The sequence below is a fragment of the Phyllostomus hastatus genome, unplaced genomic scaffold (assembly GCF_019186645.2).
Source record: "Phyllostomus hastatus isolate PE091 unplaced genomic scaffold, TTU_PhHast_1.1 phas_contig_846, whole genome shotgun sequence".
NCBI classification, from domain to species: Eukaryota; Metazoa; Chordata; class Mammalia; order Chiroptera; family Phyllostomidae; genus Phyllostomus; species Phyllostomus hastatus.
In genome coordinates, this window is record NW_025333973.1 from 225,366 (window position 1) to 238,604 (window position 13,239).

The window sequence follows — 13,239 nt, forward strand, 5'->3', positions numbered from 1 at the left end:
ATTCTCCATAGGACCACTTGGAAAGAAGTTCTGGGTGCTAAGTAAATACTTCATCGAGGAGGAAAAACAGCAGAGATGCCGTTATTCCAGAGGCTCAGCTGCAGGGTTTTGGTAGAGGGTGCAGGTGCCTGGGGAGCACTGTGCCTCCACAGCACAGAGGTAAGTGGCTGAGTCTTCAGCTTTAGGGGTGTTGATGTGCAGAGAACTCCCCTTCTCTGAAAGCATAGCCGTTAGTCTCTCATTCTGCTGTTCTTTCCCAACTGAATACAGGTTGAAGAGGAATTTGGGGCCTTTCCCAGGATCTTGCCTGTACCACTGCAGTGCTCTGAAAGCGCTGACTGTGTAACTGCATTTGAGGCTGACACTCTCTCGTTCCTGGATCCTCAGGGTCTGAGGACTTTGCTCCACCTGGTCTTCTCCACTCAACCCTGTTCAGGAAACCAAAATAAAAAATGAGACAAAGCTTTGAGTTCAGCAGTTTTGAAAAATCCCAATGAGAATTTTGAGAGGAGCTGAGACTAAACCACTGTCTTACTTTCCCACTTTTGGATAAATGGGTGCTTATAGTTCTCATCCCTGAACCTCTAACTTACAGCCAAGCTGAAGCCACAAGAGTATCACTGCATACTCCAGCATGCTCTCCATCATGATATCTGTCTTGACACAACTTGTAATGATTCCAAAACTTCTCTGAGGAGCTGTTTTTATGTCTTGTTCTTGTTCTCTCATGCTCAAGAGAGCGTTTCTGTTGGTGGGTGAGCCAATCAGGAGCAAATCCTCTAGTAACCATCCTGCTTTCAACATTTAAGGCATTTGTGAAATGAGAAGAACAGAACCACTGCCACCTCATGGTCACAAACACACTCACATGGTACCCACTTCATGCTACCTACAAAGAAAAAGATTGATGGAAGGACATTTTGGTATTTGGTGGTATAGATGAGCTTTTAAAAAATAATCAGAAAAGACTTTTCTTACTTGTACTTTTAATTGTTTCATTGTTCCTATATAGCCTTTAAAACTGAACTACTAACAGGTTAAAGGAGTTGAACCCAAGTGTGGATATAACTGATTATGCTCTCTTTATAATACACAAAAATCTCAACAGGTGAAATCTTAAAAGAACTGGAGTACTGAGAGAAAGAAAAATTAAATAGGTTGTGGATATGTCTAGAAACCTCTTTGACAGAGAATTGAGAACATAAGTTAACATATCTATTTCTTTTTTATTATTTATTCTGTTAAATTTGTCCCAATTTCTTCCCTTTAGCGCCCCTCTACTCAGACCACCCCTCTCTCCCACAACCTCCTCTCTGTTGTCCTTGTCCATGAATCATTCACACATGTTCTGTGATTAAACCCTTCCCCTTCCTGCCACCATTTCTCTCCTCCCTTCTCCCCTCCTACAGCAATCAGTCTGTTCCATGTTTTCATGTCCCTGGTTCTATTTTTCTCATTAGTTTATTTTGCTCACTAGATTGCAGTTATAAGTGAGGTCATATGGTATCTGTCTTTCACAGATTGGCTTATTTCACTTAGCATAACAGTCTCCAGTTCCATCCATGCTGTTGTCTTATTCAACATAGTACTGGAAGCTCTGGCCACAATGATCAGACAAGAAGTAAAAGGCATCTAAATTGGAAAAGAGGAAGTAAAATTGTCATTATTCACAGATGACATGATAGTGTACATAGAAAACCTAGTAGTCTCCACCAAAATATTACTTTACCTATGAAGAGAATTTGGCAAAGTAGCAGGATATAAAGTTAATATTCAGAAATAGATGGCTTTCTTGTACACTAACAATGAATTATCAGAGAAAATAAGAAAAAAAGCCCATGTACTACAGCAATAAGAAAATTAAAATACCTAGGAATAAACTTAACCAAGGATGTAAAAGACCTGTATTTGGAAAATTATAGAACTTGGAAGAAATAAATTGAGGAAGCATACATAGAAATGGAGGCATATACTGTGTTCATGGATAGGAAGAATTATAATCATTAAAATGTCCATACTACCCAAAGCAATCTATAGATTCAATGCAATTCCTATTAAAATACCAATGGCATTTTTCACAGATCTAGAACAAATATTAAAAAACTTTATATGGAATCAAAAAAGACTCCACAGAGCCTCAGCAACCCTGAAAAAGAAAAACAAAGTAGGAAGGATCACAATACCTGATATCACACTATAAACTATACTACAAGGACACTGTAATCAAGGCAGTCTTGCATAAGAGCAGATAGATAGATCAATGGAACAGCATAGAAAGCCCAGAAATAAACCCGTGTCTCTATGATCAATTAATATTTGAGAAAGGGGACAGAAGCATACAAGGGAGTAAAGATAGCCTCTTCAACAAATGGTGTTGGGAGAACTGGACAGGTACATGCAAAAAAAATGAAACTAGACCACCAACTTACACCATACACCAGAATAAACTCAAAATGGATAAAGAACTTAAATATAAGTTGTGATACCATAGAAGACATGTGTTTCTTCAAATATTAAATGCCTGGCTACAGGGACCAAGTGTGACCAAAACTCAGGGTCACAAACTTGATAGATCTTAGGAGGCAGGGAAAGAAGAGCATGCAGAAGGAAAAGAACTCCATTTCTAGAACTCAGAGAGATCAGAAAATCACTGGGAGGGTGACTAGTATCCATGTAAATCATAAACATTTTACATACCATAAGTAACATATAACAGTAGTCTTCCTTCTTCATTTATCTTTTACTACCACAGTTTATTCACAGAGGCAAATATCTGAACACACATGCACACACATTCATTATTTTCAAGCAAACCTATATTCTCCATTCTGTGCTGTGCTTTTTTCTTATGTAAAATAGCCACATGTCATGCCATTATATGGATATACCAAATTTTACTTAAGCAGTTTTGTATTTTAGATTTCTGATCTTTTACTACCATATATTACACTGAAATAAATATCCTTATACAAACATTTTTGCCAACATGAACATAAAATTTATTAAAAGTATAAAACTATGAAAAACTATACATTTTTTATTTAACAAGTATTGCCAAATGCCTCTAAACATGCAGTGGCAATTTACACATTTACAATGTTCCTGAGTACTGGTTTCTCCACTCCCTTGCCACCCCATTATATAAGCAAACTTCTCTAGCTTTCTTACTTCAATAGGTGAAACATGCTAATTCAGAGTATCATGTTCAATTTCTCTATTGTCAGTAAAGGTGGTTTTTAAAAAATAATTTAACTCTATTTGCATGCATTTATTTAAAAGGTCTGTGGAGTCAGAATAACAGAGAGAACACTCTAGCCCTATGGTTTATTTGCTGTGAGATTCTGAGCAAGTTGCTCACCGACTATTACGTCATTTTCTCAACTGAGTAGTTCAGAAAGAATAGTACACGCATGATAGAACTGCTGCATCACTTGAAATATATATGGAGATAGATAGCAGATAGATGAGACATAAAATAGAAATGGCTAGAACATAAAAAACATGGTTAATATTAGCTATTATGTTATTAATGCAATTTTCTTTTGGAGAAGTAATCTTATTGGTTTGTAAAACTCTTTCCATATTTAAATTACATTTTCTCTATTTTTTGTATCTTTGATTCCATTTTGCATTTAATTTTAGTTTTTGTTGGTGTTTTGCCATGTTGAATTGCTTCATATATAATATTTATTGTTTATTCAAATGTATGCACTTTATTCTAACTTCTAAAGTTTGAGCCTTGCTTAGAAAGTCTTAACAAACTCCAGGACTATTTTTTGTAAATCCTGAGGATTCTTATTACATTTGAAATTTAATACTTCAGGTTTACAATTTGGAATTATTTCAATCTAAAAAGCAAAGTAGGGGTTTGATTTTTTAAAATGGCTCATTAATTGCCCCAACATTATCTGCTGAATATATATATAGTTTATAAAATGTGGCCTTTCCCCAATATTTCCAGAACTCACCTGGCACCATACGTAGTTATTACAATATTATTCACTATATTCCTTATGCTGCCTGTGCTTTATGTCCCCCTATTTTGTAACTACCAATCTGTACTTCTCAACTCCTTCACCTTTTTCACCCAGCACCCCAATTTCCCTCCCATTTGGCAACCATCAATCTGTTCTCTATATCTATGAGTCTGTTTCTGTTTTGTTTGGTCTATTAAATTTTTGTTTAGATTCCACACATAAGTGAAATCATATCATATTTGTCTTTCTCTGACTGAATTATTTCATTTAGCATAACATCCTCTAGATTCATCCATACTGTTGCAATTGGTAAGACTTCATTCTTTTAAATTTGCATTTATTTATTTATTTATTTATTTATTTATTTTGGATACAAATTATTTACTTGGATTATCCAAGGTACCCACAAACCTGGCATAGCATAAATGTTGAAAGACAATCACAAATTTCACTACAATTAGAATTGCTTTATAGTCATTTGGTTTTTAATTAAATTTATTGGGGTGACATTGGTTAATAAGATAATATAGGTTTCAAGTACACATTTCAATGATACATAATCTATGTATTGTGTTGTGTGCCCACCACCCAAAGTCAAATTATCTTCAGTCACCATGTATTTGGCCCTCTCTACATTTTACTACCTCATACTCACTCCACCCCTCTTCCCTCTGGTAACCACCATACTGTTGTCTGTGTCCAGCATTCCCTCTTCTGAATATCTACCTGAAAAATTTGAAAACGTACATTCATAAAGATATATGCATCCCTATGTTCATTGTATCATTATTTACGATGGCCAAGAAATGGAAACAACCAAAGTGTTCTTTGATGGGTGACTGGATTAAGAAGATGTGGTACATATATACAATGGGATACTACTCAGCAATAAGGAAAGATGAAATACTGCCATTTGAGAGAACATGGATGGACCTCGAGAGTATCATGCTAAGTGAAATAAGTTGGGCAGGAAAAGTTAAGAACCATATGATTTCACTCATATGTGGGATACAAAACGTAAAGCAACAAATGAACAAACAAGAAAAAACAAATTTGCCTTCATTTTTAAAGGATATTTTGTCTGGCAATAGAGTTCTAAGTTGTCAATTATTTTTCTTCCTTTTTTTAAGATTTTATTTATTCATTTATTTTTATAGAGAGGGGAAGGGAGAGACAAAGAGAGGGGAAGGGAGAGACAAAAAGACGATGTGTGATGGAAACATCAGTTGGTTGCCTCTCACATATGCCCAAACCAGGGGCCAGGCCTGCAACCCAGGCCCATGTGCCCTAACCAGGACTCAAACCAGTGAACTTTTGCTTTGCAGAACAACACTCCACCAAGTGAGCCATGGCAGCCAGTAAACTATTTTTCTTTTAGCACTTTAAATATATTGTTTCATTGTCTTCTGGTTTCCTTTGTTTTGAGTAAAAAAAAAAATCAGTCATTACTTGCATTAGTGTTCCTGCATGCAGGTAATGTATCTGTCTTTTTCCAGTGACTGCTTTTAAGATCTTTATTTCATTTTTTTAACAGAATTTTTTATTGTAATAAGCCTCGATGTGGCCTTCTTTGTATTTATCATAATGGGGATCATACTGTTCTAAAAGAAGTAAAAAAAGTGACATTAATTCCAACATGCCAGACCCACAGTCATGACTTATGGTAATTTGCTCTCAAAGTTTCTGCCTCCAAACACCTTTACATTGGGAGTTAGCAATCCAACAAAGGAGTTAAGAATGGGTGGTAGGGGCATAAACATTTAGTCTGAAACAGAGAGTGAGGCAGCCAATGTCAGATCCAGCACATCCTAGCAGGCAGGGGGCAAAAGGAGAAGTACTTGGTCTTTCTCTCTTCCCACCCACAGAGCTCTTGCCAGTTTTTATCAATGGATGAATACAGTTAAGGTGCTTAAAAGCAAAGAAAGCCTGGATGACTCTACCCACAGGGATTGGACTACCAGGGCATAGAACAGGACAGACAGATGGAGAGGAAGCCTGGATCACTCCTGTCTCAATGAACTCCTCAGCTGAAGTACTAAGGTCAGTAAAAAGAATAAGAGAGAATTTTCCATGATTGCTTATTAGAATTGAGAGTTTATTCTGGGGGTTTGAAGATTGGCCAATGTTCAGATGACTCTTATTTCCTGTGTAGTGCTATCATAGCTCAACTTTGAAATCCAGAAATAAGAGATTACCTTATTCATTTAGCTCCTAAGTTAATAATAGACAGTATATATACTCTCTCTTATGAACTGAATTGTATCTTCCTGAAATTCCTATGTCAAATCCCCAACTGTTAACATGGCTATATTTGGAGGTAGGGTTTGGAAGAGGTAATTAAGGTTAACCAAGGTCATAAGGAAGAGGCCTTAATTTCATAGGACAGGTAACCTCTTAAGAGAGAGACACTAGATCTCTCTCTCTCTCTCTCTCTCTCTCTCTCTCTCTCTCTCTCGCCCCCCCCCCCTTGTGCTCAGATGAAAGGCCATGTGAGAACACTGCAGGGAGGCAGCTGTCAATGAGTCACAAATGAACAGTCAGGAGAAACCAAAATTGCTGGTATTTTGATCTTGGGCTTTTAACCTCTAGAATGACAAGAGAATAAGTCTGAGGTATAGTGTTATGTTTCCTATTCACTTAGACTATATTTCTTACTCTATGGATGAATATGGATCTTTCCTATGGAAGCATCCATGATCTTTGTATAAAGATCTTTCTTGTTTTACAAGGAAATATATAATAACATTAACATATTTTAGTTTAAACTAATATTTCAGTCTAAAGAGCTGAGATGGGCTAAAATCCTGGTCTCTTTTCAGATGAATTATCTTGGAACCTGCAGCCCAAACCCAGGTGACTGAGCACATCATCCTCAGGATAAGGATCTGGGTGACATCAGAGGAGACTGAATGTTCAGGGGGAGGATGCCCTGGACACAGCCTTTCCAGACTGGCTGCCTCTCACCTAGTGAGGAATGTGGACCCAAGGAGGGGATTCCTTCAGTGTCCCTGACCTATGAGTCTTTCCACAGCAGTGTTTCCTGAGCAGCTCTAAAGAGTGATGAGTTAGTGTGAAGTTGGGTTAAACTTTCTGTAGCAAGGACTAAGCTTCTAGGTCCTGAGCTTGGTTCATTTCCTTGAGAAAACTTTAAAATAGAGCCAATACTGCTTAGGGAGAGAATATAACTCTCCCACCCAGGGCTGCCCACAGCCAGTGCCCCACTTGCATTGTTCTGGGTTTGTGCTCAGCTCCCCCTGCAGCCTCCAACACTGTGTCACTCACAGCACAGTAGTATACCGCCGAGTCTGACATTCGCACTGAATGTTTTGTCAGGTGGAAGGAGTTGTCATTCTTCACCAGTTTGGCCTGAAATTCTCTGTTGTGGACCTCCTGATTATCTGATGAGCTTTTCAGGAGAAGAACAGGCTCTTTTTTTGGATATTGGACATACCAGAAAAGATAAACTGAATACCCAGAGCTGGTCTGGTAAGTGCACCTCAGCGTCAAAGTTTTCCCCTCTGGGAGGGTAACAGGGCCTTCTGTCTGGTTCACTGAGTCTCCACTGGTCCCTCCTAAAATAAAAAGTAAAGGCTTTGTTGTATTGGCAATGAAAAGGAATCGTCTCCAGTTTGGTAAGCATCCTAAAACCAGGGGATAGAACACCTTAGAAATCCCGAGAAATGTTACTTACCCAACATCAACAAGATCATAAGTACCAGGCTGGAAGCAGACAGCATGGCTGGCACAGAACCAGCAGCAGGTTTGCTTGGTAATACCACAGCTGAGAGGGCTGTTCCTCTACTTTCGTGATCCTTTGGTGGAACTCCTAGAAAATCTTGACTCGTGTGTTAGGCAAAACAAACTGCTCTGTGAGTTCATGTCACAGGCTATAAAAAGAGGCATGTTCAGAAATGGAAGATGTGTCAAAGCAGCACCCACGGGGAGCAGCGCCCTCTTGTGGTTTCTCCTCTGTCCTGCAGCCTTCCTCACACCTTTGAATTTGATATTTACCTTGGAATGGATCTTAAATTGTGGACATAGAAAGGGAAATAAGTATCTGGGATGAGAGGCAGAGCTCCGGGAAGGAAGCACCCAGCACCTTATGCAGACTTCACGATGGATGAGGCTTAGACAGGGCGCTATTCCTTGGTTACTGTCTTTAAGATTCAGGGCAACATGTCTCCCTGAAGTCCCCCTAGACTGAGCATCTAATGTCTGTGCACACCAAATGTTAAGCTATTTCTAGGCATCTTAAGGTATACTGAGAGTGGAAAATAAACATGATCTGAGTTATCTTCTTGACACATTCCCCCACCACTGGTCTCTGGAACTAGAAGATGAGCCCCTCTGCCTAGAATGTTCTCCCTTCCCTCAACTGCCCTTGCCTAGGTCATTTCCATTCATTCTTTAAGATCCAACTTACATGCCACCTTCCTGTGAAAGCGCCCACCCAGCTCTTCAGGCTGAGTTGGTGCTCCTCTCTTTTCCCACTTTACCTGTGACATATCATCACTGTCATTGCTATATGATAATAGAATCATCTGTGTCCTGTTTTTCATACTGGAGTTGGTGCCCTTGGGATCAGAAACTGAATCTTATGAATCTCAGCAGCCAGTTCCTGAGAACATACAGTTGTACAGTTCATACTTGATGTTCAAAAAAATATCTGAGGAATGAGTGATTACATGAGTGAGTGGACATATCTGGAGGGTATAATTATCTTTTTAAGGAGGTCTGGTCTCCATAAGAACATATGACCAGCTTCTTCCAGAGGCAGAGCCAGGACCTGGGTAACAGGGGCATGCAATGTTTCTCAAAGTACAGGTTTTCATTTGAGGACAATGCTTATAATGACTATTTTTTTTAGGTTTTATGGTGCCTCATATACACAAAAAAAGGAGTTAAACATAAAGGTTTTCTGTCCCCTTACAGGAAACAGACAGCTAATCCATCAGAATCCATACACTATTGTAAAGAAGCTGGGACAGACCAAGAGATGTGGTGAGAGGGCAGGGAAACACTTGTTCCAACTTCCCTGAAAACTGAATAGTATCTCCCCCAGGAGTTATCCAGGGTTCCCACCTTCTGATTGCACCAGAGGCCCCCTCTGGAAGAAGGTACTGGCTGTGTTCTTGAATCATTAAATGAACTACTCCTGGGCCCTGGGCTGATAGAAAGAGGGAAGGGCAGAACAGTGGGGACCAGCCAAATCTGAAGAAGACAGCCACAGACTGTGGATCATTATAGTCTTGAACACGCTACTTAAGTCTAGACTGGGACACCATCTGACATCCCCATGGGTGGGTCTGGAAAGAGAAGGCAGTGGCGAACTCTCAATTCTACTGAGACAAATTCCACCGCTATCTTCATTATTTGAATTATCTTCTCTCTTGCATAGCTTTTTTTGCATTCATTTCTTTTCCTTCAAGTTTGTGCGTATCATTTCACTAGTTGTTTTTTTTAATTTTAGTTTACTCCAAATCTCATATTTTGCTCCTACCTTCTCTTATTCCATTTTCACCTTCTTCCTTTTTCTTCTTATTTTTTGTTTTAAATTCTATTTTCTCTCTTGCTACAACTTGTTTCTATTCTGCACTCTTACTATTTCTTCTCCCTCCTGCCTCTTGAAACCATTTTTCTTGTCATTAGTGATTTCCCATTCTTTTTCCCATTCTTAAAAGTATGTTTATTCTCTCTCCACCTTTATCAATCTTTGCTCACTGCTTGTAGATAAGGTGGTTGTTGCTGCATTCCTTCAATTTCATTCCTAGATCTTCACTATTTTTGTATTTCATGTCTCAAATTTTACTATTCCCCTCTCCTACTCCATTTTGCCTTCCTCCTGTCCTTTCTTTATATTGTTTTACATTTTATTTTCTTCCTGTTTTAGCCTGGTTTTCATTCCTCTCTCTTGGTATTTCTTCTCCCTCTATCCTCTCAAAATCACTTTCCTTTCCTCTAGAAATCCCATGAGTTTTTTTTTTCCTTCTTAGATGCATTCCACCAGTAATAATCTTTGCTCATTTGCTGTTGATATTGCTGTGGAGAATTTTTTTCTTCATTATGGTTCCTATTTTTTTCACTATTGTTTTTAAGTTTTCTTTTATTTTAAACCCCAAACTATACTCTTCCCTTTTATTATTCAATTTTTGCCTTCTCCCCCTTTTATTAATTATGATGTAATTTCTATTTTCTTTCTTTCTTCACTTTGTTTCTATTCCTTACTCTCATTATTTCTCCTCCCTCTATCCTCTCAAGTCATTTTTTATTTCAGTTAGTCATCTCATATTCATTTTTCTTTTCTTATAATAGTCTTAATTTTTTTTATACCTGTATTAATATTTTTCTCATTTGCTATTGATAGCATGGTTGTGGGGGGGGGGCGGTATTTTTTTCAGGTATGGGTTTAATTTCCTGGGTTGTTTTGCTTTGTTCTGGCACCACTTGTACAAAAGCATACAAGACATGGTTGGCAGTGTGACTCTCAGCCAGCCAGCTGGAGGAAGAACCCACCAAAGAATGACCAAACAACAACCAAACCCAATTACAACAAGAGAGCCCACATAAATGGCATCCTAATAGCATTCAGCTCAATAGATCAAGGAGACTGCACCACAGAGTCTCACAGGTCTCCTATCACAGAAGGTCACACAACAAAGACAGAGAATCCAAGAAAATCAATCTAGTATGTGGAAACAAACAAGAAGAGTCACTCGAAAATGGGGAGACAAAGAAACAATCCCCAAACAAAAGGAAAAAAAGGAATCCCCAGAAAGAGTGTTAAATGAAATACAGGCAAGAAATCTATCAGACACTTAGTACAAAATAATGGTTAGAAACTCAGTGAGAACCAAAAGGAACTTTATGTAAGTGCCAAGGAACTTATTGGGAACTACATCACCATGAAAAAGACATAGAAACTATCAATAAGAGACTGTAGGAAATGAAGAATACAATACCTGAGATGAATAATACAATAGAGGGAATTACAAACAGGCTAGATGAAGCAGAGGATTGAACCAGTGAGCTAGAATACAAAGTAGAAAAAACGACCCAAATGGAGCCACAAAATGAAAAAAGACTAAAAAAATAATTAATAATGTCTAAAGGTGCTTCAAGACAACAGGAAACCTAGTAATATTCACATCATGGAGATACCACAAGGACAAGAGGAGCAGAAAAGGAATAGAAAAAACTGTTTGAAAACGTAATGGTAGAAAACTTTCCTAACTTGATGAGGCCAAAAGTCACACAACTCTAGGAAGCACAAAGTATCCCAATCAACATGAACCCAAAGAGATATCATAATTAAAAGGGCAAAATTTAAAGATCAAGAAAAACTCTTAAAGGAAACAAGGGAGAAATAGTTAATAACCTACAAGGGAACTTCAATGAGACTATCAGCTGATTTTTCAACAAAAATACTATAAGCCAGAACAGAATGGCAAGAAGTATTCCAAGTAATGAAAGGCGAAAGCCTGCAACCAACACTACTCTACCCAGCAAGGCTCTCATTTAAAATGGAAGGTGAAATTAGGAGTTTCCCAGACAAAAAAAATAAATAAATAAAACCTAAAAGAGTACATCTCCTCCAAACCAGCATTGCAAAAGACACTAAGGGAACTGTTCTAAGAAGATAAAGAAAAAGGAGAGAGAGAGTAATGCAGGTACAAGAAGAAAAACTGCAATGAATAAGTACTCATCAACAATAATCGTAAATGTAAATGGGATTAAATTCTCCAATTAAAAGACAAAACACAAAACATGACCCACATATATGCTTTCTACAAGAGACCCATATCAGAAAAAAAAAGACCTACATAGACTGAAAGTGAAGGGGTGGAAAAAATATTCCAAGTAAATGGATATGAAAAAAGGCTGTGGTAGCAATAATTATATCAGATAAAATAGGCTTTAAACAAAAACCATAAAAAGAGACAAAGAAAGACACTACATAATACTTAAGGCAGTAGTCCATCAAGAAGATATAACCATTGTAAACATACATGCACCCAATGTAGGAAAACTTAAACATAAAAGAAAAAATTTCGAGTAAGATATCAACAGCAACACAGTCATCATAGGGATTCTAACATCCCATTGTCAACAATGGACAGATATTACAAGCAAAGAATCAGTAAGGATATGGTGACACTGAACAAAACACTACATCAAATGGACTTAATTGATATATATGTATACACACATGTATATGCATATAAATGTGCACATACACATGCATATGCGCATACTATATGTATATGTGTGCACATATGCACATGCATATGTATATACATGTGTGTATACACATATATGTGCATGTGTGCACATATACATGTGTGTGCATATAATTGGTGTGTGTGTGTGTACACACACACACACACACATAGAACGCTTCACCCCAAAGAAGCAAAATACTTGTTCTTTTCAAATGCACATGGGACATTTTCATAGATAGGTGTCATGGTAGTGCACAAAATAAGCTTCAACAAATTTAAGAATATTGAAATTATATTAAGCATCTTCTCAGATCACAATCACTTGAAACTAGAAACCAACCTCAAGGAAAAAATTCAAATGCCTTCAAATTCATGGAGACTGAATAACATGATATTTAACAATGAATGGGTTAACAATGAGATCAAGGAAGAAATAAAAAAGTTTCTGAAATCAAATGAAAATGAACACACAACAGCCCCAAAACCTATGGGACATGGCAAAGGCAGTTCCCTTAGTTCCCTAAGAGGGAACTCATATCAACATAGGCCTACCTAAAAAAGATAGAAATATATCAAATAAACAATCTGATCCTACATCTACAACTAGAGGAACACAAACAAACAAAGCCCAGAGTGAGTAGAAGGAACGAAGTAATCAAAATCAGAGCAGAATTAAATGACACAGAGACTAGAACAATTCAAGGGATCAATAAATTCAGGAGCTGGTTCTTTGAAAAGATAAACAAAATTGACAAGCCTTTAAGCAGACTCATCAAGAAAAAAAGAGGGATGACCCAAATAAATAAAATCAGAAGTGAAAGAGCACAAGTTACAACCGATACCACAGAAACACAAAAGATTGTAACAAATTTCTACAAACAGCAATATGCCAAGAAATTGGACAACCTGGGCAAAATGGTCAAATTTCTAGAAAAATACAATCTTCCAAAACTGAATAAAAAAAGAAGCATAAAGCCTGAATAGATGGATAACAACTAGTGAAATTGAAGCAGTAATCAAAAAACTTCCCAGCACACCAAAAG

At 37.6% G+C, this 13,239-nt stretch overlaps 1 long non-coding RNA gene across 1 annotated transcript; it reads right to left on the reverse strand.

Moving 5' to 3' along the window:
- Nucleotides 1–170: 170 nt before the first annotated feature.
- LOC123826713 lies at nt 171–7,834 on the reverse strand. The gene is made up of 4 exons (XR_006787113.1): nt 7,669–7,834; nt 7,429–7,549; nt 594–889; nt 171–428 (listed from the first exon to the last, which is right to left on the reverse strand). It is a non-coding gene; the product is annotated as an uncharacterized LOC123826713 (long non-coding RNA).
- Nucleotides 7,835–13,239: the final 5,405 nt, after the last annotated feature.